This window comes from Ambystoma mexicanum, chromosome 5p, assembly GCF_040938575.1.
Source record: "Ambystoma mexicanum isolate Mex_15411 chromosome 5p, UKY_AmexF1_1, whole genome shotgun sequence".
NCBI lineage: Eukaryota > Metazoa > Chordata > Amphibia > Caudata > Ambystomatidae > Ambystoma > Ambystoma mexicanum.
Genome location: NC_090930.1, coordinates 165,454,302 through 165,481,446, shown reverse-complemented (window position 1 = coordinate 165,481,446; position 27,145 = coordinate 165,454,302). Strand labels below are relative to the sequence as shown.

At 46.2% G+C, this 27,145-nt stretch overlaps 1 long non-coding RNA gene across 1 annotated transcript in view; it reads left to right on the top strand.

Moving 5' to 3' along the window:
• Nucleotides 1-619: 619 nt before the first annotated feature.
• The window catches only part of LOC138480820 (uncharacterized), a 72,899-nt gene continuing 46,373 nt past the window's right edge, over nt 620-27,145 (top strand). The window contains exon 1 of the long non-coding RNA XR_011274136.1: nt 620-883. This is a non-coding gene — a long non-coding RNA (uncharacterized lncRNA). The remainder of the gene's footprint in view (nt 884-27,145) is intronic.

The following is a 27,145-nucleotide window of genomic DNA, read 5'->3' as shown; positions in this document are numbered from 1 at the left end:
TGGGCGATATACAAATGTAAAATAAATAAATAAATAAAGACATAGCATAAAGTAATGGCAGAAGAGTATACCAGGTGAAGCTGAATGTTTGTAAGGTGAAGTCCTGGCAGGAGAGCATACCAGGTAAAGCTAAATGTTTGTAAAGTCAAGTCCTAGGAGAAGAGTACATCAGGTGAAGAGAAGTGTTCGAAAGATTGCATGAAAGTCTTGGCATGAGAGTGCACCAGGCAAACTCAAGTGTGTGCACACGTAATAATAGAAGGAGAATCTCAAGTCAGGCCTGTGCCCTTGAGGGTGTGAACTGTTATAAATGAAGAAAGGAGAATCGCAAGGAAGTTCCATACCCTTGAGAATGTGAACTATTATAAATGTGCAAGAGGAGCCTGGTAGAGGAATATATCAGGTGACTTGCGAGTCTGCGACCTGCATCCAAGTTGCAATACAGTGAAAGGAGAATCCCTAGGAAGATACATGCCCTTAAGATTTTGAATTATATTGAAGGTGAAGAGAAACCTGCGGAAGGAAGCTGCCTGCTGTCTAGAACGAGGATTTGGCAGCCCGTTCACCTCATTGTGTGAGGAAGTCCATTTCTCACAAAAGCTCTGCCCCGTCGCAGAGCGACGCGGAGTGTGCAGAGTGTTATTCGTGTTGCTCGGGGTGCGACCCAAGCAGTATGGCAAGTGGGGATAAAACGAAGAAGGCTCGGACGCCTAGTGTAGCAGCCGTTTAATCAGATCTCGTCGGCTGCTGCGTGTCCGGAGCGAGTGACTGTACCTGTGCAGACCCAGATGTAGGGAGGGGGGGGCCTCCTCTCACGCAGCGACAACAAAGATTTCTAGCCCTAAGAGCTGGAGAGATGCATGAACCCGGCGCAAGCTCCCTGGTAAGCAGCACTGTGTCTTGTGCAATGACCTGCCCCTCAGTCTCTTCCTTAACTACTGACATCTTTCATGACTGCACTGCCAGTACTCCCGCTCTTACACATACAGGAAATCAATGGGACTGGCAAGAATGCAGCCTGCGCCCTGAAAGCCTTACTTCTGCCTGCAATGTTTTCACGTCTAGCCATGAATACACTGCTTCAGGAACATGCTGCTTAATTACTGGTGCGAAGGGGGACGCAAATAGAGACGCAGCCAGTATTCTTTGTAGAAAGAATATTGATCAACTTAAGGTCTTGCCTTTACAAGCCTTAGCCTCACGAGCTATACAGTTCTTGCATGAGCCAAAAAACAAGATACAGTGCGACTCAGATGTCATGGGCTTGGCGTCCCATAATTATACAGGTAACAGTGCAGGTGTGGCATAAGGAGAACTGACAACCGTGGCAAGAGAAAGAGAAAAGGTTAGAAAAGAACCATTTAATGAAAATGCCACTCCTATGAGCACCGAACCGATGGAGACCTACAGCTAGATCATTTTGACAAGTGGCCCTTGCCCCCTATGGTATTTGAAGGCCCGGTGAGTCCATTGCACTTAAACACAAATAGACGCAGCTCAATTGGAGATGTGGACAAAGTTTTGAAAGATTTAATTGCAATCAATGCCAGAATTGGAAATCAGCAAAGTAATGTTACTAACGGTGAAGAGGATAAAGAGGACAAGGTTGTGAGAACCCCACAGTCACAAGCCAGTGACCTCAGTTGCTGTGAACATGAGGCTCCTGATTGCACAATAAAAGCAAATGGCAGTGCAACCTCTTTGAACTCAGCTCCTAAGCCCCCAATAAAAAGAAGAAGACTGTTGTCCAGCTCGGATGACAACATAACCATCTCACAAAAAAGGCACATGGTAAAAGTTCAAACAGAACCCCAGAATTTTACAATTGAGGACTCTTACACATCATCCTCATCTGAAAGTTCTGTTAATGAAGACAAGTTGGCAACGCATACAAACATCAGACAGACGCGGATACCTGCGCAAGCTCTACGGGAACGTAAATCTTTGAACGCATCTGAAATCCTGGCCTGTAATCTTTCTAATAAGCTCAGCAAAGATTTGAACCACCTGATAATGGCAGCACTCACCCTAACAATGGCGCCCTTCACTAAACTCGACGAGCAGTTGAATGAAAATATAAAAGATCAAACAACACTACTAGCTTTGTTGAACACAAAAATAATATCTGTGGAGCATGAAATGGCCTCGAGTAAACAAGCACTGACAATTGGCAACTCCAATTCTGAAGCAAACGTAAGACTTATGCTAGAACACACTAAAAACAGTGCAGCAGATAAGCGGTTGTTTGCGGAAGTGGCTTCGAGAAGCCATCGCCCTTCTGAAAATGCAAAACATTGACTTTAAAAATCCAGAGAAACCAGACTTTGATCTTACTGCCAGTAATATGGCTCTATGCGAGCTAGTAGGTTGTAAACCTACCAAACAAACAGAAAATGGCCCCTTTCGAAACACGAAGGACATAACTGACATGGAAAGAAATAATGAGCCAATTGATGTTGACCTAATCAGAGAACCAACGTCTGTAGGTCAACCGCGAAAATGAAAGGATAAAACTAAAAATACATCCAATGATGAAACCCTGACAAATAAAGCTAATCAGGCAACACTCTGTGGAGGAGAAGATAAGTATGCAAAGGATGTAGTCGCGAGAGATCACAAACAATCTATGGGACATGAGAAGCCCATTAGATTAAATTCTGAAATTATACCTAAACAACATCCACCGAATGTGTCGATACAAGAAGACGCAAGAGAAAGCACACCCTCAACTTCTGTGAATGCAGATGACCCAAGAGAATTTTTGCCTTCCACCTCTGCGAATGCTGAAGGACTGATGGACAATCCTGTGGATCAGAATGCAGCCCAGGCCATTGCAGGAAACAGACTTGAGATAAACTCTCGAGAAAATCCACAGGTAGAAGCCACTCCAATGGAGGTAAAAATGTTCCTTGTCTTTAATCTAAAAAAGTGGAGCCTACAAAAAAACCTCAGACATCGTGTTATTGGAGAAGAAACCAAAAAACATGAAAAAAGAAGAAAGCCACAAAGAGCGAACGTTCGATCTTTTTTGAGAAACCTCAAAGCCTTCAGTATTACAACTACATCTAACAACATTTGTGCAAAAAAACTGAACACTGGAGCAAATTGTAATGAGGCCCTAACCTCGGATACGCCAATGGAACCTAACCCAGAGGATCATCCTAATCGACCACAGGATGATAGCATACCAACTGACCTATTGGATCTGTCCACATATGAATCAAGTGAGGGTGAAGATGAACAAAATGAAGTGAGTGAGCCACATGACTCCAAAATGAAGGTTGGAAATGGTCTGTCAAATCTTCCGATTAGCATAGACTCGAGTCTAGTCCATCTCTCATCGATCAGGTAAAAATAAGTACCAGAAGATGTGTTATGTTTGAGACTATCAAGAGTAATGTTCCATCTCTGGAGGATGCCGATAAGAGCGCTTGCAAATTCTTCACTCTGAATGCAAGAAGAGCACTGGTTGAGGCTGTTAACTGCTCAAAAGTACAAACATTGAATCCGCTAAACGAAATAACCACTCAACTAAATATGAGCACAACAATCAAAATAAAAATGGAAACACCCCACGAACAAGAAAGATAGCTTTTGATCTACATAAAGCAAAAAAAGGTGAACAAATGATCAAGCAAAAGGTGAAACAACAAACCCCTAAAGGTGTTAGTCGGCAAGTACCAAATGTGAAAATAATTGGGAAATACCTTGCATGGTTGGAACGAATTCAAAAAGAAAAAGACGGACTGATCCTAAATAGAAAAATGTTCTTACCCTTTTCCACCTCATACCATAGCTGAGGACTGTGATCTCGGAAGATATTCAGACAGTTGAATTTGAGGAAGAAAAGACAAATGATTGTGTAATCCTTCACATTGCATCAAAAATGATCAGAGACTCTTTATTGGAGTCTTGTATCCAAATAAATTTGTTGGGATTTGACATCACAGAAATAAGCGAAGGAAAGTGGCAGGATTTGCAAGCGCGACGGGAGCTGCGCTCCGTGCCTAGATCAGTCGAAAATAATGATGATGAGAAACATGTCGAAGGAAACCTGCCAACCTTGAAGCTGGATTCTAAAAAGGGTGGTGATAATAGTAGGAGATGGGATACTGAAAGGGACTTGATTACCATCACCATCGCTCAGACCGACTCGCCAACCCGAAGCACTCCCTCTGATGCAAGCAATGAGCAAAATTGGACTTGGGTGGCCAAAACCCTTAACGGGGTAAATGAGAGCTAATGTTTAGCGACCTGCTACTTGGAAAATCTCTGTATCGCATCCTGGAACACGAGAGGACACACCGACCTCTATGGAGATAAATCAAAAGAACTCGGAGACATAGACATTCTCTGTCTCCAAGAGACAGGGCTTTTGGAAAATCCTATTGCTGACGGATTTGAGATTGCTTTCAATCCAGCTATCAAGGGCGTTAAAGGCAGGCCGATGACCGGCCTTTTAACATTGGTAAGAGTTAAAAGCGGCGCACCCATTGTCCTCCATAAAAATGTATCACCTTACATTCAAGTAGTCAAGATCTCACTACCAACAAATGCGAGGAAAATTGGCAAGACCTTGGTGATGATGAATCTATATTGGCAACACGATGCCATACATCAAGAAAAATGTATCTCCCAAGTCCCTGAAATACTAAGCGACATCTACCGCAAAGAGGCTGATGTAAATATACTGATTTGTGGAGATCTAAATATAAACTGCTTACTAAAACAGAACTTAAACGCTAAAGAAAATCAGACGACAAACAGAGCAGCAGTGGCTGATGCATGGATGCATGAAATGAAAGCATGGAATCTTAAAATGCTAAATGGAAACACCCCTCGAGACATTCCTGCTAATTTTACCTGGCTAAGAAAACAACAAAGGTCAATTATTGACTACATGTTTGCCACTGGGAAACTGGGAACCTGGATTGAAAAACTACAAGTTATTAACATGGATCAAAGTGATCATTGTATGCTAAAACATCAATTGAAAGTACAACAACCGAGACAAAGAGAGTCATCTAAAGTTGAGAACTTGGTTGTTGTGCCAGGTCGTAACCGTCTCCGGCTTTGACGAGAACAACATACGTGCTATATTAAAATCACTTGGGAATAAGCAAGATCCAGAGAGACTAGAATACACAGTTCTCCTGGATGCATACCGTGAGACACGCATGACGAAGTCTAAGTCCGACTTCAAAAAAAGACATGTGGGGGACTACGAAATATCAAATAAGAAAAAAGCCCTAAACAAAGCAATAAGAAAAGCTAAAACTTTCTGAACTGAAGAAGCCTTGAGATTGATAAAGCAAGCAAAACAAACCTATAAGAACTGGTTGATTAGCCACAGGTCTGTAATGATGCAACATGATGCTGAAGTGATGATGGAGACCTTAACTAAAAGAAACACAAGCTCCCTTTGCAATTTGCTGAACGATGTACATGTGCCTCCAGGAGTGCTTATAAATAACATGGTTTCAGAGAAAACGTGGGTTGACTACTATACCGAAATGTTGTTCAGCAAAGAAAATAATGTTAATACACAACAGGAGCCTGCAAATGCTTGGTCAATTACTATCGAAAAGGATGACATCTTAAGAAATATTATGAGACTCAGCACGTCCAGAGCTCCGGGGCCAGATGGCCTGAGAAACCAGCAGCTAAAAACAACAACCAGAATTGTGGGCCGAGTTCTGTTATGTTCTGTTTGCATCTATTTTGAAAAATTGAAAAATCCTGACGTCATGGCGTAGTGCAATTGTTGTCCCATCTTTAAAAAAGGGGATAGAACACAGCCAAGAAACAATCGACTGATTGCACTCCTTGACGTGGTAGGCAAAATCTTCGCAAGTCAGTTACAATGTCAACTTTTAAAGTGGATTGAAGAAACTGCGAGGTTTGACCCATGTCAGGCTGGTTTTGTTAAAGGTGTAGGCTGTGGCCTAAATTTAACACTGATAAATTTCCTAAAGATGGAAGCAATATGACAAAACAGAAAAATCTACATAGCTTTTGTTGATTTATCCAGCGCATTCGACACCGTAGACAGGGAATTGCTCTGGGGAAAAATGAGAAAATGGAATTGCCCGGAAAGCTTGTTACAACCCATTAAAGAACTTCATACTAAAACGGTCATTAAGATTAGACTGGATAATGTTGGAACACTTAGTCAACCAATTTCGACCAACTATGGTGTAAAACAGGGGTGCCCACTGGCGGCTACCCATTTCTGCTTATTCCTATCGGACATAGAAGGGCCTCTCGGAGCGACCAACTCTTATCTGCCAATAATCAATGGTGAAGCAGTAAACTGGCTGCTGTACGCTGATGATACCGCCTTACTTGACCTTACGCCAATTGGTTTGACACGAAAGTTAGCAGCTCTTGAGAGTTACGTAACAAAAAACAAACTAAAGATCAACCCTGCAAAATCAGAAGTACTAATTCTGCAGGATCTCACTCTGACCAAAAAAGAAATCAAAAGTCGTGAACCAAAATGGTGCCGGAACAACAAAGTGCTAACGTGTGTCAAAAAGGTCAAGTATCTTGGGATGTGGATAAACAGTAACATAAATGATGCGCCATGGGTTGTCAACGCAAAACAAAAATGCAAACAACTAGCTTGCCAAGCTGCGGTCGTAAATAGGGAATATGGGAAGTTCTCCTTGCAGCCGGTACTTGCTCACTACAACCAGAAAGCAGTCCCGACTTTAATCTACGGTGCAGAAAGCGCTTTAGGAGCTCCAGCGAACCTATGGTCACAACTTGAAACCCAGTATTGGAGAAGGGTTCTCCAATTCCAAAAGGGTATACCATCCGCCTGCTTGCGATATGAATTAAACCTGATATCAATGAACGCAAGAGTACTCTGGAACATGCTGTCCTTGTATCAGAAAACTATTCTTGATAAGAGGACGCCGCAGTTTGAAATTTTACCAGACTTGAGAAAAGGGAATTCAGAGTCAATACCATCTAGATGGATTAATGCCTGTGAAAAACATTTGAGGGAGCTACTTACAGACTGTGAGACATTAAAGAGCAACCCGAACTTTGTCCAAAAAAAGTTGTGGGAACGTGATTGGTGTGCAACTGTAGATGACAGAAATCGCTACAATCTAATGAGAGATGCTGCAAAGGAAGGAAAAGATCGGAGCAACCTCCAACAATATCTGGTGAAAGCTCCAAATGCCAACTATCGAAAGACCTTTATGAAATTTCGACTTAACCTATTTAATACAAGGGTAAGTCGAAAACAGAGAGTCAGTCAGATGCCAGGGACGTTAACATGCCGCTTTTGCGAGAATTACTTGGAGACCTTAAAACACTTAACTCTGGAATGTGAGGGGTTGAAATCGCTGAGGATGCTACACTTGAATCAAGTGGTAAAGACATACCCCACCTTATGTAGAGAAGATCTGTGGTTAAAGTTTGCTAATTCGAGAGAAAAAGATGTCTATGGTCTGATAAGTTTTCTACGTAAGCTTGAAGTCATGTTGACAGAGTGAAATCACTTGGAAAACGGTAAAGATGAGAAGTAGGGTGGCTTTGGGCATAGATTCTCAAAAAGAAAAACTACTGTTCGATCCAAACCACTGAAGATCTTACACAACTGAAAGAAATATGTGGACATGAGAGGAACGCAGTGATGCAAGGGGTGGGGTGGGGGTTTTCTTTTCAGCGCTGATCTCCTTTGACTTGTGCATATGTCTCTGTAACCTATTGCTTCCTACTTTCTCCTCTTTCTTTTCTCTTTCTTTTAAAAAGTTTGTATAAAATAAATGAAATTAAAAAAAATATTTTAAAAAAAGAAGGAAGCTATTTCCATGAGAACTGTGAAAACACCAAGAGGAAGAACTGATCATATTAGGTTCTAAGGAACTTGATTATTCTTTATTTGAACCTTTCACATTAGTAAAAGGAGTCTAGGGAAGGGAGCCATTCCCTGGAACTGTGAACATTGTCAATTTGAAACCTTTTGGTTGGATTTATATTTTGTGTTGGATTTGAACTTTTGAGAACCAGAGACAGTAACCTTTGCAGAGTGTGAGGGCCAGAATAGGATTTCCGACACAGGACATATTTTTGCTTGGACATCTTGACATAGGACAGACCCCCCTTAGTTTTTGGCTGAGGTAGGAAAAACCTCCTAGATTATGGATAGCAAGGCATTTTCCAACCACTTTTTGTTTTAATAAAAGTTTATAACCAAAAACTGTATGTTCTCCGTGTCTGTGTCTCATTCCTGGCTCTTCACAGCACTTTTCTTTTTGTTTTTCTGCTTGTCCTGCTCTGTTCCTGGCAGATACTTTAAAAATGCTGCTCTGCAAAGCTACCGCAAACAGCGGCTATTATGCCAATCACTCAGTCCACAGATAGGGCCCCTTTCATCTCAAATCATATAGGTACTTTAAGGGTCCAGATGTATGATTCTGACACAGTGCTGGAAGCTGGTTAGCAAAAATCTTTATTGTTAAAAGTAAAGAAAAGGAAACCCCTCTCTCACCCTTTGAGTATAAGTGGTTTCCCTACCACACCAAAAATACTAAGAAGTTTGTCAGGATGTCTTGCAAAGTATATTGTCCACCATCCTGTGTCCAAACCTATTTCTGTCCCTTACACTAAAATAACTAAGGAATACTGGGTATCTTCTTGATCCAGAAGGAGGCTCCTCTCTTCTGGATACAGACCATTAAAGTTCAGTTTGTAATGTGAAAAATACAACAACCAGGGGCAAGGACTCCCTTGCAGTGGTTCCTTCTCTTGGCAGTTCTGTTTCTTGCAACACAACAACTAGGAACAATGACCCCATTGCCCTTGTTCCTTGTCTTGTCAATGCTCATTTCTTTGTAACACAACAAGCAGCGGTAATGGCTCCCTTGCCCTGGTTCCTTCTCTTGGCATCCAACTGAACAGACCTGGTATACTCTCTTGCCAGGTACTGGTCCCAACTTAAAACTGTAGCGTCAAGTCTGGTGCACTATCCTGCCGGGCTTGATGATAGAATTTAGCAATTCTAGAAAATGTCTCTTCCCTTGATAATGGGCCCTCAACCCCTTATTTTAGCTGTTTGGACTCTTCTCTCCTTCTCACGTGTATCCCAGATCCCTCTGGACTGTCTCCGACTTGCTATGGGCCTCAGCCCCTTCAATATGTTTCTTCACTCTTGTATGGACACCTGACCTGTCTGCTTTGCTCTTGTGGGCTTTGCCCAACTTCATATGGGTCCCACACCTTGTTATATTTCTCTCGCGGGTACTCTACTTCTGTTTTACTCAATGCCCATCTGAACAGACTGTACTCTCGTGCTAGGTACTGTTACACATACAATGCTTTAGAAAGTTTGTTTTAATATTCTCAGGGTCCCAGACCCTCTTATATCAGATTGGCTCTCTTATCTCTCTCGAGTTGCCGACTTGCTGGTTCTGCAGTAGCCTCTGTTGTTCACCTGGGCCCCATACCCCTTTATGCTGGCTTCTAATATTCTCAGGGTCCCAGACCCTCTTATTTTGGATTTCTGTGACTCTTGGTTTACGTATGTTTCTCTTAGGGTCCTTGACCCATCTATCATCCACTTTAAGTCTTATTGGGTCCCTGACTCTCCTTAGGTTCCCCTTGTTCAGCTCCCAGCCCCTCTCATGAACCCAGGTAGCACCTGTACCTTGCTTTCAGGTTCCTGCTGTGTTGTGTACGTCCCCTTGGGCTCTTCCGAATCTCTGGGCGACCTTCTGATCCTCCTCTCTCAGCTCTAGCCGCCATCTGATGGTGTGGTCTTTTACTTGGTCTTCATCAGTGAGAATGGGGTTCTACATACTTTCACGTAGATGTTTGTGCATCCACAAGGGACATAGGCCCGTGTGAGGAAGAGCATTTCCAGAATATGTACAGACATTCTCAGTATCACAAGTGTAGGGAAGCCAGGTTATTGGTCTCTTCTCCCCACAGGGGAGCCACCCCCTTTGGAACTAGGAAAATCAACCCACTATATGATTTACTCCCTAGCGGACAGGGAAAGCGAATCTCACTAACCACCCTCCTTAGGGGACAAGGCAACCCCAAGCAAAGATGCTCCTATACCTCCCTATTGTACTGACACTCAACTGTTTGTAGGGAATATGGCAGCTGAAACATGTCATGACATGCAGGGCCCTTTAAAGGAGATTACCTTGGTTTCTGACCCTATGTTGGTGGTGCCCCTACCTGAATCCCAGGTCCAATGGTGTCTTTTCTTTCATTCCAGGAAGACACTGAAAAGACTTAGGGCACATGGCACATGCACTAGAAGATGGAACAAACCCATTGCTGCAGTCTAGCAGTCTGCAACTGCCAAGTATTTCAAAGCCGAAGGGAGCAGTTGACTCATTGTGTAGAAGACAATATCTTACTGCCAATACAACTCTTAATCGTACACAAGGACGGTATGAGAGTTTGATTAGCTGGAAGATGGACTCTGCACCCAGGAACAGGATTTGTACACTGGAACGGGAACGTTACAGCCACTGTATGCAAGAAAACAGTAATCAAGAACTGGTCTTCAAGCATAACAACAGTAAACACCAAGGATAGAAAGAGGGTCACTTGTGCTTTACAGGTCGGGTGTTTTCCTAGATAGTAACCAGTAATCCTGTTCTAATGGTACAAAGGAGGTGAGAGCCTGTGGGCAAGATAGAAGTACTATAAGTAGGTAAACAGAGGTATAGACAATAGAATTGAGATAAGAAAGAACAGTCTTACCATCAAAGGAATCTTGAGAGTTCCAGAGGAAGTCCTTGGTGGAGTCACCTATCCCAACGGCATGCAGATGCCTGCAATGGTGTCCCGTTCAGGCAACCTAACACCGACGGCACGAGAACGCCTAGTACCGGGTTTTGCAGAATCGGCAGTCTCTAGTCCAGGCACACCTAACAAAACCGTTAAGTCCAGTGTCCGGGTATGTCAAGTTCCTTGGTGAAAAAGTTCCTTGATAACACAAGGAAAGAACGAAGTCTTGGAGAAAACAGTCTGTGTCAGCGTTCCGAGTCAGCGTTGTGCTGGCGGTGACTGTAGACAAAACGTAAGGCAAGCAATCCGTGTCAGCGTTCCGGGTTGCCGTTTTGCTGGCGGTGACTGTAGGAAATCAAGAGGCAAACAATCCATGTCAGCGTTCCAGGTCGGCGTTGATGAAGCACAAAAGGTAAGGGGAAAACAAGATCAGGGTTCAAGAAACAGGACAAGGGAGAACAAGGATAGTAAAATCCAGAGGGCAGGAATAGCAAGTATACAGAACAAAACCGTGGCTGAATAGCAAATTCAGAAGCACCGCTCGGGCGCGGAGGAGGAGCTTATATTACGGTCAGCTGATCTGCCAAGTCGTGGGTAACGTGAGAGCTCATAGGCAGAATGTGAGCGCAAACCGGTACGCCAACGTTTCCATTGTATTAACCAACGCTCTCGTAAAGACCATGAGCGTGGTATGAAAGGCTTAATTTTAATCGGGCCGGACTTCTGAGATCCTCATACTGAGTGTGTATGCCCCGCTGTTACCGAAACACCAGGTGCACTAGGAGTATTAGAGCTATTCCTAACAGCATCAAAGCACAGAGGAGGGACTCTTCACCCCACATCCGCCTGGAGGCAGGATCACATTGGAGGCGTGGTGGGCAGAGAGCCTGCAGAACACTGCCGAGTACATGGAGGAGGTAGAGAACAGGAAGCCCGCCCTACCGAAGGAGGACCGACTGCTGCCAGAGTGGTTTGCCGGCATCTGCCGAACCCGATGCTGAAGTCCTGTCCAAGTGAGACAGGAGAAACCGAACGTGGAAACCCGACAACAGGGAAGTTGAAGTCGCATTTCTCTGGCAGCTGAAGCCACCAGCTCCCCTGACACTCAACACTGCAGGTATAAAGGTATGCAGCCAAAGAGAGGGAGCGGGAGGGAGCAGAAAAACCCTCTAGAAGCCTATATGAGTCTAATAGTGGGAATATCAAACATGGAACTGAAAGTGAGCATAACCCACGAGTGGTGGACTTTAAAAATATCTCTGAAAGGGCAGAATCCAGAACCAGAAGCCCATGAGGGGCTGAGAGTGAAAATACCCCAAGAAGGATTGATACCGAATGAACTGGTAAGGGGAGCATCCTAGGTTGGAGTGAATATCTGTTCAGCACACTAAGGCTTGAGAGATCAACAAGCCTGTGAGGGGCACAGATTGAGAGCACCTTGAAGATAGAGAAACCAGAAGCCTGAAAGGTCTGTTGGCTCAAATCGAGCTACGAGAGAAAAATATTATCTCCCATGATATCAGAGTGAAATCAAGACATACTGTGTCAAAGTAAGCAAACTAGAAAGTGGCAGCTACTTTTACGCAGAGGCAACGTTTTTACCTATTGGTAAAATGTGTGCAGGCGTCCCAAATAACATTCTTAATGAGGGTGAAAAGGCTCTAAGGACCAAACGTTGAACTTGAACACTATTGCCAGACAGGAGCCTGGTAGAAAAAGAAGAACCAGAAAGAGAACTGGGTGGTGGTCAGAAGCAGCCACTCAAGCCAAAGTATTGTGGAAGTAACTTGCTTAGGCCATATTCATTGTTTAGTTTTAGTGGTAGTGCTATGATAGGATAGAATAGGTTTTGGTACAGAGGACAGAATGTATGTGAGACAGTCTGACAAGCTGGTGATATCTAAGGAATCCGGTTAACACTAATCAAACTTCTGTTTGTAGTGTAAACTCTATCTATTTCCGGGAGGAAGTAGACTAATAATATAATTGAGATAGAGTTGGTGTGAGAGGTTACACTTTCTAAGGTAGCAAAATGCAACAATCCTTCATAGAAAATCAGTTTTAGTAGGTTCAAACAAATATTAAAATGGTATTAAATGACTGTGCACTCAATTGCAAATAAGTGCTAATATCAAAGTAAAAAAGAAACTATAGGAATGCAACAAGACCAATAAATGGCTAATGTTTGAGAACAAAGTGAGTAATGCAGAACACAATATCAATGCATACAATTGTCACTTGATTAGCATATACTATTAGTTTGAGCCTCTGCTGTAATTCAGAGGTTTATGATCGCAACATGTTTCTGTTCTTAAAAGTTAAGAACTGAGCATTCTTCAGGAAAGTAAGTCCTAATCAAATTCCTATTCAACAAATCCGGCTGGGATAGAAGTGAAAACAAGCATAACCTGTCGGATTAAAAGAAAGTAGAGTAAACTATAGTAGCTTAAATTCTCTGAAACAGTTCTATAAATGAACTTTGAACCTCAAACCATAGGCTGAATTACCTTAGTAGGTTCTTGTGGGAGCGAACAACTTCTCTACTCAGTTGTTGAAGGGATTAAAAGTAGTCCTTAGTTCCCAGCTGCAAGAAAAGCGTCAAGATAACCTTTCAGTCGCATGTGTAATGCTACCGCACTCTAGCAGCTCATAGCAGGGAAATCATACGAGGAATGTCAATACGAACAGGAGGAACACCCACCTTTGTGTCAATTCATTTGTACTAAAGTGATTTCAGTTCAAAGCAGAGTCTCATAAGGTGGTAGGTTTGAAGAGCGCCTCCTGCATAGATGCAAAACAGGATAGCGGACAAAGGAATAAATGCCAAAATTCCTGCAATCAGGTAGTCCAATTGCTTTAGGAGCTGGGTACTGAATGAATCAAGGAGCCTAAAAAGGTAGCGAACAGAGTGTCATAAGTATAAGGCTACTATTCCTCTGTGCTACGAGTTATGAGCCAATTAGCAAAGGTATGCTGTTTCTCTAGAAAAAAGTTCATTCTGATGGTCTCTTCTAGTTCTCAGTGTCTTATTTATGAGCTCATGTAGCTTCTGCCAATTATTTATAAGTCTGGTCTTCCAGACGGTGTAATGCTTATCAGAACATTTATCAGTAGTTTCCTTAATGGTTTTCATAAAATAGTCTCTTACTGTCCTTCCTCTGAGTTTGAGTATTTCACTCTCTTTCCACTCTACCCTTTTGGGGTTTGCTATATCTTTATCATGGGTGAGGAACCACCACTCCTGGGGTCTCTCCACTATGCTCTTTCTCTGAGCCCTTGGCACAATATGTAATCTTGACTCATATTACTTGTCAAAGTCTCTCATTAAGGTATTCTCCCACTATTCAACAGTTAACTTTGGTAATTTCTTCCATCCTTCATAGGATTCTCTTTCCAGCTTTCGCAAAGCCTCATGCTCAATATCTCAACTCACTTTCCTTGGTTTCTTGGGATATATGCTTTTTCTTTTTTCTTTTTTTTATAGGCCTTTTGCATATTTAAACAAGAAAACATTGCCCCTTCCCTCTCCCCCGTCCTTACCCTTTCCCCTCGACCCGCTCCTATCCCAGAGCTGCTCCACCTTGCATATTATACAAAGCGGTTTTCGGGTTTTTATCTATTGATCAAAAGTTCTGTGGGCACATTTGAATCCGATACTCATCCCTCAAATATTGCAACAATACTCCCCAATCTGTTTTAAATTGTTGGATGTCTCCTTGGATTGTATAGGTAACCCATCCATAGCCAGGATGTGCTAAATGTTAAATAACCATTCATGGTGGGTAGGTGCGGTTCCCTGCTTCCAGTTCCGGGCTAACACCAATAAGGCTGCCAAACGCAAAACCATAAAGGCCCAAAAGGCATTCCTCAATCCCCAAGAGTGTGTCTGTCCCTACCACCGCCTGCATTGTCACACATACCTGACTTTCAAGGACGAACAAGACCAGCAAATAGGGTGCCTATTCCCTTTACATCTCCGCCAACAATTATGGGATGTCTCCGGATACATATATCGAAGTCTCTCCGGAGTATAATGCCATTGAGTGAGGGCTTTATACGCATCTCCCTAAGGTGGATGGATCGCGTAAGCTTTGGGATATTTCCTCATAAAACCTCCCACTCCTCTAATATATGTCGATTTAGAGTACATTCCCACTTATCCATATAAGACCACCTTTCCCATAGACCACCTGCAACTATCAACGCATGAAATGCAGATTTAAGATGTGAATCACCTGCTTGAGTTGTTATATACTTTTTGAATGCATTAAGTTGCCTACTCGCTGCTGATTTATTGAGGGGATATACAACCCAATGCCATAGTTGATAATAGTTGAGCCTGTCCTCTTCCTTAAGGCCAAAAGACTGTTTACACTGCTCAAAGGTTTTGACTTCCTTGCCCTCCATCATGTCCCTTAACTTTAAACATACCACCTCCCTCCATTTCCTAAATGCTTGTGCATCCCTCTCACTTACGCTTTTTCAATGTCCCACCATCAATATTGTAGTTTTCACAACTTTCTTCAATTATGGTATGTTTCCCTCAGCGGCCTCCCCATTCTCCATTCCACGCTGATACCTTCATTCATTGTGGTGGCGTTTTCAAGGTTTGGAACTCGCATAAGTCTGCTTCTTAGGTTCCTCGTCTCCCTCTTCTGGGCTTCGCAACAGCCCCACTGTCCACATCTCCATAGGGTTCCGCACTCAGTGAATGCCTGCTGATAGGAGGTTTCAGGTCACCCGCTCCCACTGGTGTCTGCGTCGTTAAAGAGGCCCCGGGCCCACCACAGTGCTTCCGTGATCACGTCACCATGTCGGACGGTCCTCCAAGCTCCATCCTGACAGCAGCTTTTCTGCTGTTCAGGGTTGCCAGGTTTCCAGGCTCTCGCTCTGGTGTTCTCTGCTTCTTGCATTGCCGTGAGCTCCGCTGCTCCACTCTGCTCTGCCCCTCCAATGTGTAGCTACATCAGAGGGCTTCCCCTGCATATGGCTCTCTCTCCTCTGATCCACTCGTCGCTCTTACATACATGTTCACTCTTAAAGGGATATTCACTGGTCCTTCAGGCATTGTGGTTGATCCAGGATTGCCTGGAGCTAAACAAAAGGAGGGCATTTTATTCATTACTGGAGGCAGTCTCATGAATACAGATAAGACGCTTGCATAGGGAGTTCCTTGTGGGAATGAGAGTCGTTGTCCCCTAAGAGGGAGTCACTCCCAGTGATGTCTTACTTGCCCAGACCTCAAAGGAGGTTCTTGCTGAATAGTCTCACCTCTGTAGCCACAAAGTGGGTGGCTCCCCCAAGAGGAGAAGGGGCAAATTCTCTTGATTCATCACAGTGGGCCTCAAAGTGAGTATTTAAGCATGTCTTTTGTTTTGTTTTAATATACGCAGCACTTCAATTGACTTTACGGCTGCCCTGTCAGCAGGGATTGTGTTATCCCATCCTCATCGCCAGATGTTTGTGTTCTCTGCTTTGTAATGAGAACCATTTTATTATTTTCCAGGATAGGAAAGTTGTTGTAGCATTAGGGATTATAGGAGGTTTCTTTTAGTTAAAAATAAAACATCCTGTTTGAATATGTCCTTGTGTTCGTCTCCTATCTCTGACTAATGGTTTCCTCTTCAGCTAGCTCTGGTATCCTTTTGGTCTGGTCTCACTCAGCATCTGGGATATAGCTCTCAGCAAGCTCCTTGAGCCTCTTTCTCTCATCTAGTCACTCCTCGTATCTGAGGTATGCTTTCTCATTGGTTGATTCCCATGGCTTTGGGTTGTTTTATCGAAGTACAAAGAATTGTCGCGGAAATGACCGTAGTGGATTTCCCCGCAATACCTTTTTACCGTACTGCATTCAAATATCCAAACCACACTTTTTACATCATAGCGCCACCAGCCCCCCTATTTACCTTTTCCCCGGCCGCCGCCTCTCTTGTACCCCTGCGACATCAGTTCCGTCCCTCTTATGCGGGTCGGAGCTGACGCTGCATGAACCCATTTTTTTGTTTGTTCAGCTTCTAAAAAACTTTTTGGTGTCCCCTGCTTCCAATGTCAAGGAAGCGGGGGACAAACACGCAACCTCCGAAGCCAATAATACCAAGCATGGGGAGTGGGGGACAACCCTGCAACCCCCGCACCACACTTTCAGTATTTTGGGCTTCGATTTCTTAGTACTGGCCAAATTTGGCCAAACAGTCAGTACAACCATTTTTTTCAGACCATTTTGGGTGTTTCCAATTCTCATAATGTCTTGGATAAGCCTTCCTACATTCACCGGCATAGGTATGAAAAGGGACAGTTCCCTTGGTCAGTGGCCCCTCTACCGGCCTCTAGGTTCAGCTTGTGCTTCTTCTTCTGCCTGTCTCGAACCCATCTGTTCCCCTGGGCCATTTTTTTATTGTGCTTCTGTTTGACATGATTATCCAATAATGATTCTGAAAGGTCATCTGCTTCAACAAAGAATGTCTTGTCCGGAACCGGATGTTGTAAAACCGGCGCTGAGGTAAAGGCCTTCTTCAAAGCGTCAAAGGACTGCTGTGCTTCTTCTCTGCAAGAGAACAAGCATTTGTTACTGGTAAGTGCCCTTAATGTAGCGGCCATGGAGGAGAAGGAATGTATGAAACATCTACAAAAGTTTGAAAACCCAAGAAAGGACTCTACGGCTTTTATAGACTTGGGAACCGGCCATTCAAGGATAGCCTTCACCTTACTTCGGCTCATTTTGACACCCTGGTCCGTGATGTCATAACCCAAGAACTCGACACTGGAGGCATAGAAAATACATTTCTCGAGCTTGGCATACAGGTAATTGTCTCATAAACGTTGATGTACTGTGGACACATGCTGTACATGCAAGTCGTAGGATGGCGAGTAGATTAGGATATCGTCAAGATAGACCACCACATATTGGTCTAATAGGTCCATAAAGACGTCGTTCATGAAGTGTTGAAAGGTCGCAGGGGCATTGCAGAGCCCGGATGGCAGGACCGCATACTCAAAAAGGCCATACCTGGTTTTAAAAGCAGTTTTCCATTCGTCACCTTTTCGCATGCTTACCAGGTTGTAAGCACCTCTTAAATCTAACTTGGTGAATATCCTGGAAGACCCCATCTGGTCCAACAAGACTGAGATTAGAGGGATAGGATGCTGGTTGTGAATAGTGTTTGCATTCAACGCCCGGTAATCTATACAAGGATGCAGATCACCCTCTTTCTTTGCAACAAATAACAAGGGGGATGCTGCCGGAGAACGTGATGGTCGTATGAATCCGTTCTTTAAGGCCTTGTCCAGATTCTCCTTGAGTACAGCATCTTCCTTTTAGGTCAAGGAGTAGATACAACCTGAGGGAACCGTAGCTCCTTCCACAAAATCAATGGGGCAATCATAAGGGCAATGGGGTGGCAAGACATCTGTGACTCCCTTATCAAAAACATCACTGTAGGCCTGGTATTCCTCAGGAAGGACAGTAACGGTGACTGTACCAACAACAGAGGCAATGCCTAGAAGAGCATGACAAGGAGCATGTGTAGTGTGTTCCTTAAGGAGGCAAAATGCTTCACAATGATCAGAGGTAAACCCCAATGATCCCATATGCCAGTCCACCACAGGGTTATGCAACACCAGCCAAATCAAACCAAGAATTAAACAAAACTGTGGTGCAGAAATGACATCAAATGTTATTGTCTTGGTGTGTCCTGTGGCAATACTCATAGTGAGTTCAGTGGTACGCTGCATGACTAGGCCTGATTATAGGGTGGTATTGTCCACGGCATTTACTAACTCGGGGCACTCCTTAGCGACCAGAGGCAAATCCCATTCCTGAACGCACTGCGCGTCAACATAGTTCCCAGTGGCACCTGAGTCCAATATTGGAACACATGGTCCCGTTAGCGGACTTCAGGGTAAGTGGTATAGAAAAAGGAGCCGGAAGACCAGAGCCATGCATACCTTTGCTCGACAAAGGGGCTCCCTCTATTGTCGGGCTTTGGTGTTTCCCTGTTTCTTGGGTTTTCATGGACAGAGTCTCAAGAGATGGTCTGAAGCGCCACAGTAGAAACATAGATTGTTCCTTCTCCGAGTTTCTCTTTCTTTGGGGGTTAGAGGACCACGAACTGCTCCGATCTGTATCGGCTCGCTGTCCCCTAGAGAAGGTGTAATAGGTGCTGGCAAGACAGGAACAGCGTTCCTCTTCGCCCCCCTATGCTCTGATTTCCGAGCATAGATCTGCAGTATCAGATCCACTAGTTCAGGAAACCAGTAGGTACCACCGGAACTGTAGATTGGGTGTCCTTTAGACCACTGTAAAACAATGCCCCTTTCTTCTCATCTGGCCAACCCGCCTCTGCTACAAGTTGGTTAAATTTAGCCAGATAAGCCAACAAGGTGCCATCTCCCTGTTTCAATGATAATAGTTCTAAGTCTGTAGCCTGAGACTTCTAGCGGGTATCAAATACTCGAGACATGGCGGCTATCAAGGCATCGCAGTCAAAAAGCAATGGGCTGCCCTGTTACAGCAAGGGATTCACCCAGACTACTGCAGTACCACCTAAATAGGATAGAACGAAAGCTGCCTTTGTGGTGGAGTCAGAGAACGAGGTAGGAGGGCACAAGAAATGTAACCTGCATTGATTCATGAAGGTACGATCTGTCTTGGGGTGCCCATGAAAGTGCTCCGGCGGAGCCAAAGGAAATTGGACGGCCATGAAAACAGGTACTTTCTCTTGCTGAGTAGTTGCAGCCCCTGGTACAGAACCCCCATCAGAGGTCCCCAGCCACAGGGACTTGACTGGCATGGAATCCGGCCTGTAGGCCATCTATACGTTGTTGCGTGACATCATGAGCGGCAGTCTTATCAGCACGGAGGTCCGTGACCAACTGGACCAAAGCTGCTAAGGGATCGCTAACGGCTTGCATGGCTGCTTTTAGTAGGCTTCTGAATATGTAAGAACTGCCAAGTATTTCAAAGCCGAAGGTAGCAGTTGACTCGTCGTGTAGAAGATGATATCTTACTGCCAATACAACTCTTAATCGTACACAAGGACGGTATGAGAGTTTTGTTTTTTTTAAACTCTTTTTATTGAATTTTACAGCAAAATACACCAACTCCAAAACAAAGAAACCCACCCTTTCCCTCCCTCCCTCCCCCAAAGTGACGAGCATTCAAAATCCACATCATCGTTCTTCGAACAGTTTCTCCCCCCTATTGTAGCTCCAATAGTCTCAAGCGCTGCGGACACCACATCACCCTGTAATCTCCCTTAAGGAAAGTCATAATCTCCCCCCAGTCTGCTACAAATCCCTGCAATTTATTTTCCATGGCGTAAGTTGCCCACTCCAAGGCCACAATGTCCCACACCTTCCTCAACCAGTCCTGTTCCATGGGTACTTCGGGGCTCTTCCATCTCTGAACTATTACCAACATCGCAGCCAGCGTCAAGATCACTCTCGCTTTCTCCCTACCTCCAATTCTCCCCACTTCAGGCGTCTCGCGAACGCCCAAAGGGACCTGTATTGGAGTGCGTGTATCCCCCGGGCCGAAGGCCTGTTCCTGTGCCCTTTGCACTTCTCCCCAGAACGGTGCAATCCTGGGGCATTCCCACCAGATATGTTCTGCCGTGCCTGTTAAGCCACATCCCCTCCAACAACTGCTCGGCCTTGAAGGAAACATCTTATGCAGGCGGGTCGGGGTGTAGTGCCACCCGAATAGGAGCTTATACCATGTTTCCTGGAGCTGAGATGCTCTCGCCAGTTTGGGTATCTTCCTCCAAAGTCTTTCCCACTCAGCCCCACTGATTTCTCTCCCATTTCTGCATATAGGTCCATTGAGGGTCCCTATTCGAGATATGCAAAATCTTGGAAATGAGACCCTTCGATCCGTCGTTGGTTAGTAGGAATCTTTCAAACTGTGTTGGTTCCCTAGTTGCAGCCTGCCTAACTCCTGGGTGAAGTACCCAATGTCTTATCTGAGCGTACCTCAGTCTTCCTCTTTCTTGTACTGCAAATAATTGTTTGCATTCCTCGAAAGTCAGAATTTCCCCCTATAGAAACATGTCACATATCTTCCTACATCCTCCCTCCTGCCACCTCTCAAATGCCCTTTTCTCCAGGCCCGGGGTGAAGTCACTGTTACCGAAAAGTGGCATAAATGGGGATGGATACGTAGTAATACCCTTATCGCCCACCAAGTTATCCCACATGTCTGCCATTAATTTAGTTATAGTGCTCTCATTTAGATGTCTCGGCCTATGTTCTTTAGGTAGCCAAAGCACCTCTGAGAGACTACGGTGGGCCACCGCCCTGTCCATCCTCACCCATATCTTTTCCTGCTGACTCTCCTCCTCCTTTAGCCACTCTCTAATAATGCGTAACTGAGTTGCCTCATAATACCGCCTAAAATTTGGTAGAGCCAGACCGCCACCTTTCTTGGGAGCCATCAGTAGAGTACCACTTACCCTTGGTCTCTTCCCTTCCCACACAAAATCTTTGGTCAGAGTCCCCAGATCCCTAGAAAAGTGTGAGGGAACCGGCTGCGGGATCGCCTGGAATAAATACAGCAGCCGTGGGAGTGTGGCCATCTTTACTGCTGCGATCCGCCCCAACCATGATACTCTGAGGCCTCTCCATCTTTGGTATTCCCTCTTAATTGCCTTAAGGAGTGGGGGAAAGTTTGCAGCGTACAACCCACCCAGAGTTGCTGTGATTCTCACCCCTAAGTATCTGATTCCTCCCGGGCTCCATAGCAGGCGGGAACAGCCCCGCAGCTTATCACGCTCTTGTCCCCTAAGCGTCAGGTTTAAAATTTCCGATTTGTTAGTGTTAACCTTGAGCCCCGAGGCCTCACGAAATTTATCCAGAAGGGACAGGCTGACTTGGATCGATTCTCTTGGTGACGTTAGCATCAAGAGCATGTCGTCAGCAAAGGCTGCGAATTTCTGGTGTTCCCCCCGAACGGGATGCCCCTAATGTCCGGCCTTTCCCTGATCGCTTGCAACAGTGGTTCGAGGTAAATCGCATAAAGGATAGGGGATAGTGGGCAACCCTGTTTGGTCCCCCTGTGGAGACCGACCCTCCTGGTGGCTGTCCCATTCACCATTATTCTAATTGACGAAGTTCGGTAATTGGCCTGGACCATTGTAAGAAATTCCCCTCTAATGCCCATTTTTTCCATTACTGGAAACAGGAAGGTCCACTCCACGCGGTCGAACGCCTTTTCTGCATCAAGAGCCACCAAGACCGCGGGAGTGGCCGTTCTCTGTACCTTTTCAACTAGGTGGGCCACCCTTCTAATATTGTCCGCTGTTTTCCGGCCTTTGATAAACCCCGCTTGATCAAGGTGGATTAAAAAGGGAAGGATAGCGTCCATCCTGTTAGCCAAAATCTTAGTATAGATCTTGGCATCCAGATTGATCAAAGCTATGGGGCGATAGGCTGATCTTTCTTCCGGGTCTTTATGTGGTTTGAGAACGAGAGTTACTTTTGCTTCCTCCATTGATGGGGCGATTTTACCGGACTGCTAAAACGAGTTAAATAGCGAGGTCAGTTGTGGGGCGAGCTGCGTAACAAACATCTTATAAAAAGCAGCCGTATATCCGTCCGGGCCCAGGGCCTTATTGATAGGGAGGGTTCTGATCACCTCCCATACCTCTTCCTCTGTAATTTCGTGATTTAGGGCCTCCCTTGTTTCATTACTAATTTCTTGCAGGTGCACTGATTGTAAGAACATATCTTGCGCCTCGCCAGGGGGATGTTGGGACGCATAAAGGGACTCATAAAAACCTACTATGGCCTCCTGCACCTCTTCCTGTTTTGTGATCCTTTCCCCATTACCTACCCTTAACGCCGTAATGGCGTTCCTTGCCCTTTTTCCCCTAAGGAGCCGTGCCAAAAGCATATCGGCTTTGTTGGCCTTCGCATAGTATTTTTGCCGCACAGCAAGGAGTGCGCCCTCCGCCTTCTTAGTGCGCAACAGTTCTAACTGTCCCAGCGCTTTCCTGTAAGCCCGCATGGCTAACCGGGATGGGGTCCCCCCGCTGCCCTCCTAGCCGTCTCTACCTCGGACTCCAATTGAGCCTCTAAGGCTTTCAATTGCTTGGCACGATATGCGGACACTGCGATTGTAGCCTTTAATGCGTCCCATCGTACCTCCTCCCCTGTGTCCTCCTTTCTATTGACTGCAAAGAAAATCTTGATCTTCTCCTCAATGTCCCCCTGGAGTTCTGGGTCCCTCAGGACCACGCCTGGAAACTTCCAGCCCCATATTCCCCTTCCCTTCTTGCCCAGTTCCAAGTTCATCAATACCGTTTTATGGTCCGCTATACCAATCGGACCCGTTTGTGCCTCCCAGATATCACCCACTAGCCCTACCGAGACCCATATATAATCAATTTGAGATTGAGAGCCGTGAACCCCAGATAGAAAGGTGTACCCCTCCTCTTCTCCCTTTACTTCCCTCCACACATCCCGCAGTTCCAATCCAGCGATATTTTCCTTTAATTCAGCCGACATAACCGCCCCGCCTCCTCTCAATCTTTTGCCGTTTCTGTCCCTCTCCCTGTCCCACGCGATGTTTAGTTCACCCAACAGGACTATCTGCCCCCAGGCCTGTTCTCCTATTACTTTCAATACATGCAGTAAAAACTGTTCCTGACCTGAGTTTGGGCCAGAAATCTCCCCACTTTATCTCTCGTAACTACCTCGACTCTAAAGTCAACCTTATTCCTAATGGCCAACGCTACACCTTTTGATTTACTAGGACCTGAGGCATGAAGAATTTGATCAAAGCCTCTCAGCCTTAATCTACCTTTGTCCTTTAATACCAAATTTGTTTCCTGGAGACCCATAATATCCGTTTTTTCCTTCCTCGCAAAGAGCTCCAGCTTTTTCCTCTTTAGCGGGGAGTTCAACCCTCTCACATTATGCGTTGACCACTTAAGGAGAAAACATGTAGAACTTGTGCCTGTCTGTTCGCGCCTGCCCCCACTCCCTCCCCTTCTTTGAATGCCTCGTCCCCTCGCCCCAACCCCCTCCCTCCATCTCCTCTTCCCCCCATTCCCCTCCCTCCCCAGAAGGATATTCCCTTCCCGCCTACTCACCACTCCCAACTCGGGCATCCCTGCCCTTTCCGTACCCAAAATGGCTGCTTCTCCCAGCCCCGTAGCCACAGTTTTCCCTTTTGAGCCCCACCGCCCCTTTGGTTAACATCTTAGATCAAGAGCCAACCCGTGTTCCATTAGTTTCGTCACTTGGGGGATCTTTTTGCAGCCTCGTGCCCTCTTTGCCTCGCTTTCTCCTCTTCTCTCCTACCGTCTTCCAGCTCCAAGGTTGCAACCTGGTGCACCCTGCGGCTCCTCGTATGTCTGGACTTGGCCAAGTATCATCCAGCTCCATATGAAGAATATATGCCCCTTCTTGCAAGGATGTGATGCGCTTCTGGACTCCCTCCCACTCAAAGAGTAGGCCGAACGGGAATGTCCATTTGTACCGTATGTCCTTTTCATTTAACACTCTTATCAGTGGGCCCATCAGTCTCCTTTTAAATAGTGTACCACTCGCCAAGTCCTGAAATAATGCGATCTGCTGGTCCTTGAACATTATAGGCTCCCGCTTCCGAGCCGCCCTCAACACTTCTTCCTTCTGGACATATCTAGCAAAAGCTGCCAGGACATCTCTGGGTCTCGCCTTCTGGACTTTGATCATCCGCCCCGTTCTATGCACTCTGTCCAGCTCAATCCGCTCAGGATTCTCTTCTCCCAGAATGCCGGCAAATATCTCGCGGAGCACTACCTTCAAATCCTTATCAAGGATCGACTCAGGCAGCGATTTCACTCTGATGTTGACCCTGCGGGACCTGTTCTCTAGATCTTCCATTTGAACTTCGAGATTCCTTGTAGCCACGTCCAGGGGTTCTATTGCTTCGCTATTAGCTGTGGTTTCGCCCTCTACCTCTTGTAGGCCTTTTTCCAGGGTATCTGTCCTTTCCCCCAATTGTCGCGTCTCTTGTCTTATCTCTCCTAGGGCATCATTAAGATCGGTTCTCATTAACTGAAATTGGTCTTGGAAGGTCTTCGCCAAATTCGCCTGTAGGGCATGCAGTTCCCCCAGAAATTCCTGTCTTGACATCACACTCTGCTCCTCCTCCATTCTCTGGGCAGAAGGATCCGCTCCCGACTTCTCACAAGCTGTACCGGGGCCCTCCTTGGGGGTGTGCGTTGTCCAGATTGCAGGGAGTGTGCCAAGTGTCCCTCGTGGCTGATGCCCCCTTTCCTCCTTTGTTCTTGATTTTGGTAGTCGTGCTGCTCATATTTCTATTGTTTATGCCTGGGGCACTGCTGGCCCAGTCCAGTTTGTTGCTGCCCCCAGACCCCTTGACGAGGCCAAGAAAAAAAAAAAAAAACCTTTACAGGCGCCAAGAGCCCCTGGGCTAAAAACCTTGTGGTCCTTACCTCTTATTGAGGTTGCTAAGTATAGCCTCACGCTCTCGCTCCCCTTAGCGGGGGCTTCCCGGGATACACCAGGTCTTACAGTATCCCTATAGGTCTCAGCTCCATTTTACTGGGGAGGCCCACCCCGAGTCCTCGGAATATGTCCCGCTTCACCGAAAGTTCCTTGTCCGGGCCTCCTCTACTTCTCCGGTGGGTCGTTGCGCGCCGTATTGGACTGTATCCCAGTCACCCCCTATGCAGCATTGCCGAGTTTCTCGCAGCCTACTGTCTTCGTGGTGGGCTCTCACTCTCCTTTAATTGCGAAGTACCTCGTGGCTCCCCCTCTCCAGAGGACTAAATAACCGAGTGGGGGAAGTAACTCTCTCCCCCACCAGGGGGTTCGTTCCCAGCTCTCTAAATATACTCTGTGCTCTCGCTGGCAGTCAATCCCCCCTCCACAGCATCTCCAGCGATGCCCCCACTCACTTGAAATGCCGCCGTAGTGTGGGTGAGGCAAGGCGCCTGGCCTCCCGATTATGGCATACCTCAGGTTCTGCGCTGAGGGGTGGATGCCTCTGAATGGACCCTCCACCAGTTTTTCACGCTCCCGCCTGCTCCTCTCAATGCTCCAGCACTCCCGTGCTTTGCCGGACCCCCTTCAATCTCCTTACACCGCAGGAGGCCGCAGTGCCACTCCTTGCCGCAGCTGTGCTCCCCCGGCGCTCCTGCAGTCTACCTTGGGAGCGGTCGGCCCCAGCGCCGCCCCGTGTCTCCGCCGCCTCTCCCCGCGTCCCTCTCCCTACGTCTCAGGGAAAGACGCATGCCGTGCAGCCAGCACCGCACAGGACCTGCCGCGGACCCCCGCCTCCTGAGCACCGCGGGGGTCCGCGGCTCAACCCTCCCGTCAGTTGCCGGCTCTCCTCTGGTTCACTCCCCGCTGGGGCCGCTCTCCGCTCGCTATCCTCCTGCCGGCCGTTTTCCCGGCCCTAGTGTTCTTCACCGCGGCGGGTTTCGAGCGCAGCCTTAGTCAACGGCTCGCTCAGTTGACTCCCCCCTCCTTCCGCACTCGCTGGGGGGCTCCCCCAATCGTTTCTGGCTCCGGTTAAGGGGCGGTGGGCACCTCTTAACTCCCGGGGTTGGAGAGCGCCGTCGGCACGTCTACTCCGTGCCAGCGGCCATCTTGGAATCCAGGACGGTATGAGTGTTTGATTAGCCGGAAGATGGACTCTGCACCCAAGAACAGGATTCGTACACTGGAACAGGAACATCACAGCCACTGTACGCAAGAAAACAGTAATCTAGAACTGGTCTTCAAGCATAACAACAGCAAACACCAAGGCTAGAAAGAGGCACACTTGTGCTTTCCAGGTTGGGTGTTTTCCTTTATAGAAACAAGTAATCCTGTTCTAATGGTACAAAGGAGGCGAGAGCCTGTAGGCAAAATAGAAGAATTATAAGTGGGTAAAGAGAGGTATAGACAATAGAATTGAGATAAGAAGGAACAGTCTTACCATCAAAGGGATCTTGAGAGTTCCAGAGGAAGTCCTTGGTGGAGTAACCTATCCCGCTGGCACGCGGACGCCGGCAATGGTGTCCTGTTCAGGCAACCTAACACCGATAGCACGAGGACGCCTAGAACCGGGTGTGCGGAATCAGCAGTCTCTAGTCCAGGAAAAACTAACAAAATCCGTTAGGCCCAGGGTCTGGGTATGTCAAGTTCCTTGGTGAAAATGTTCCTTGATAACACGAGGAAAGAACGAAGTCTTGGAGAAATCAGTCCGTGTCAGCATTCCGAGTCAGCGTTGTGCTGGCGGTGACTGTAGACAAAACGTAAGGCAAGCAATCCATGTCAGCGTTCCGGGTTGGCGCTGTGCTGGCGGTGACTGTAGGAAATCGAGAGGCAAGCAATCCGTGTCAGCGTTCGAGGTCGGCGTTGATGAAGCACAAAAGGTAAGGGGAAAACAAGA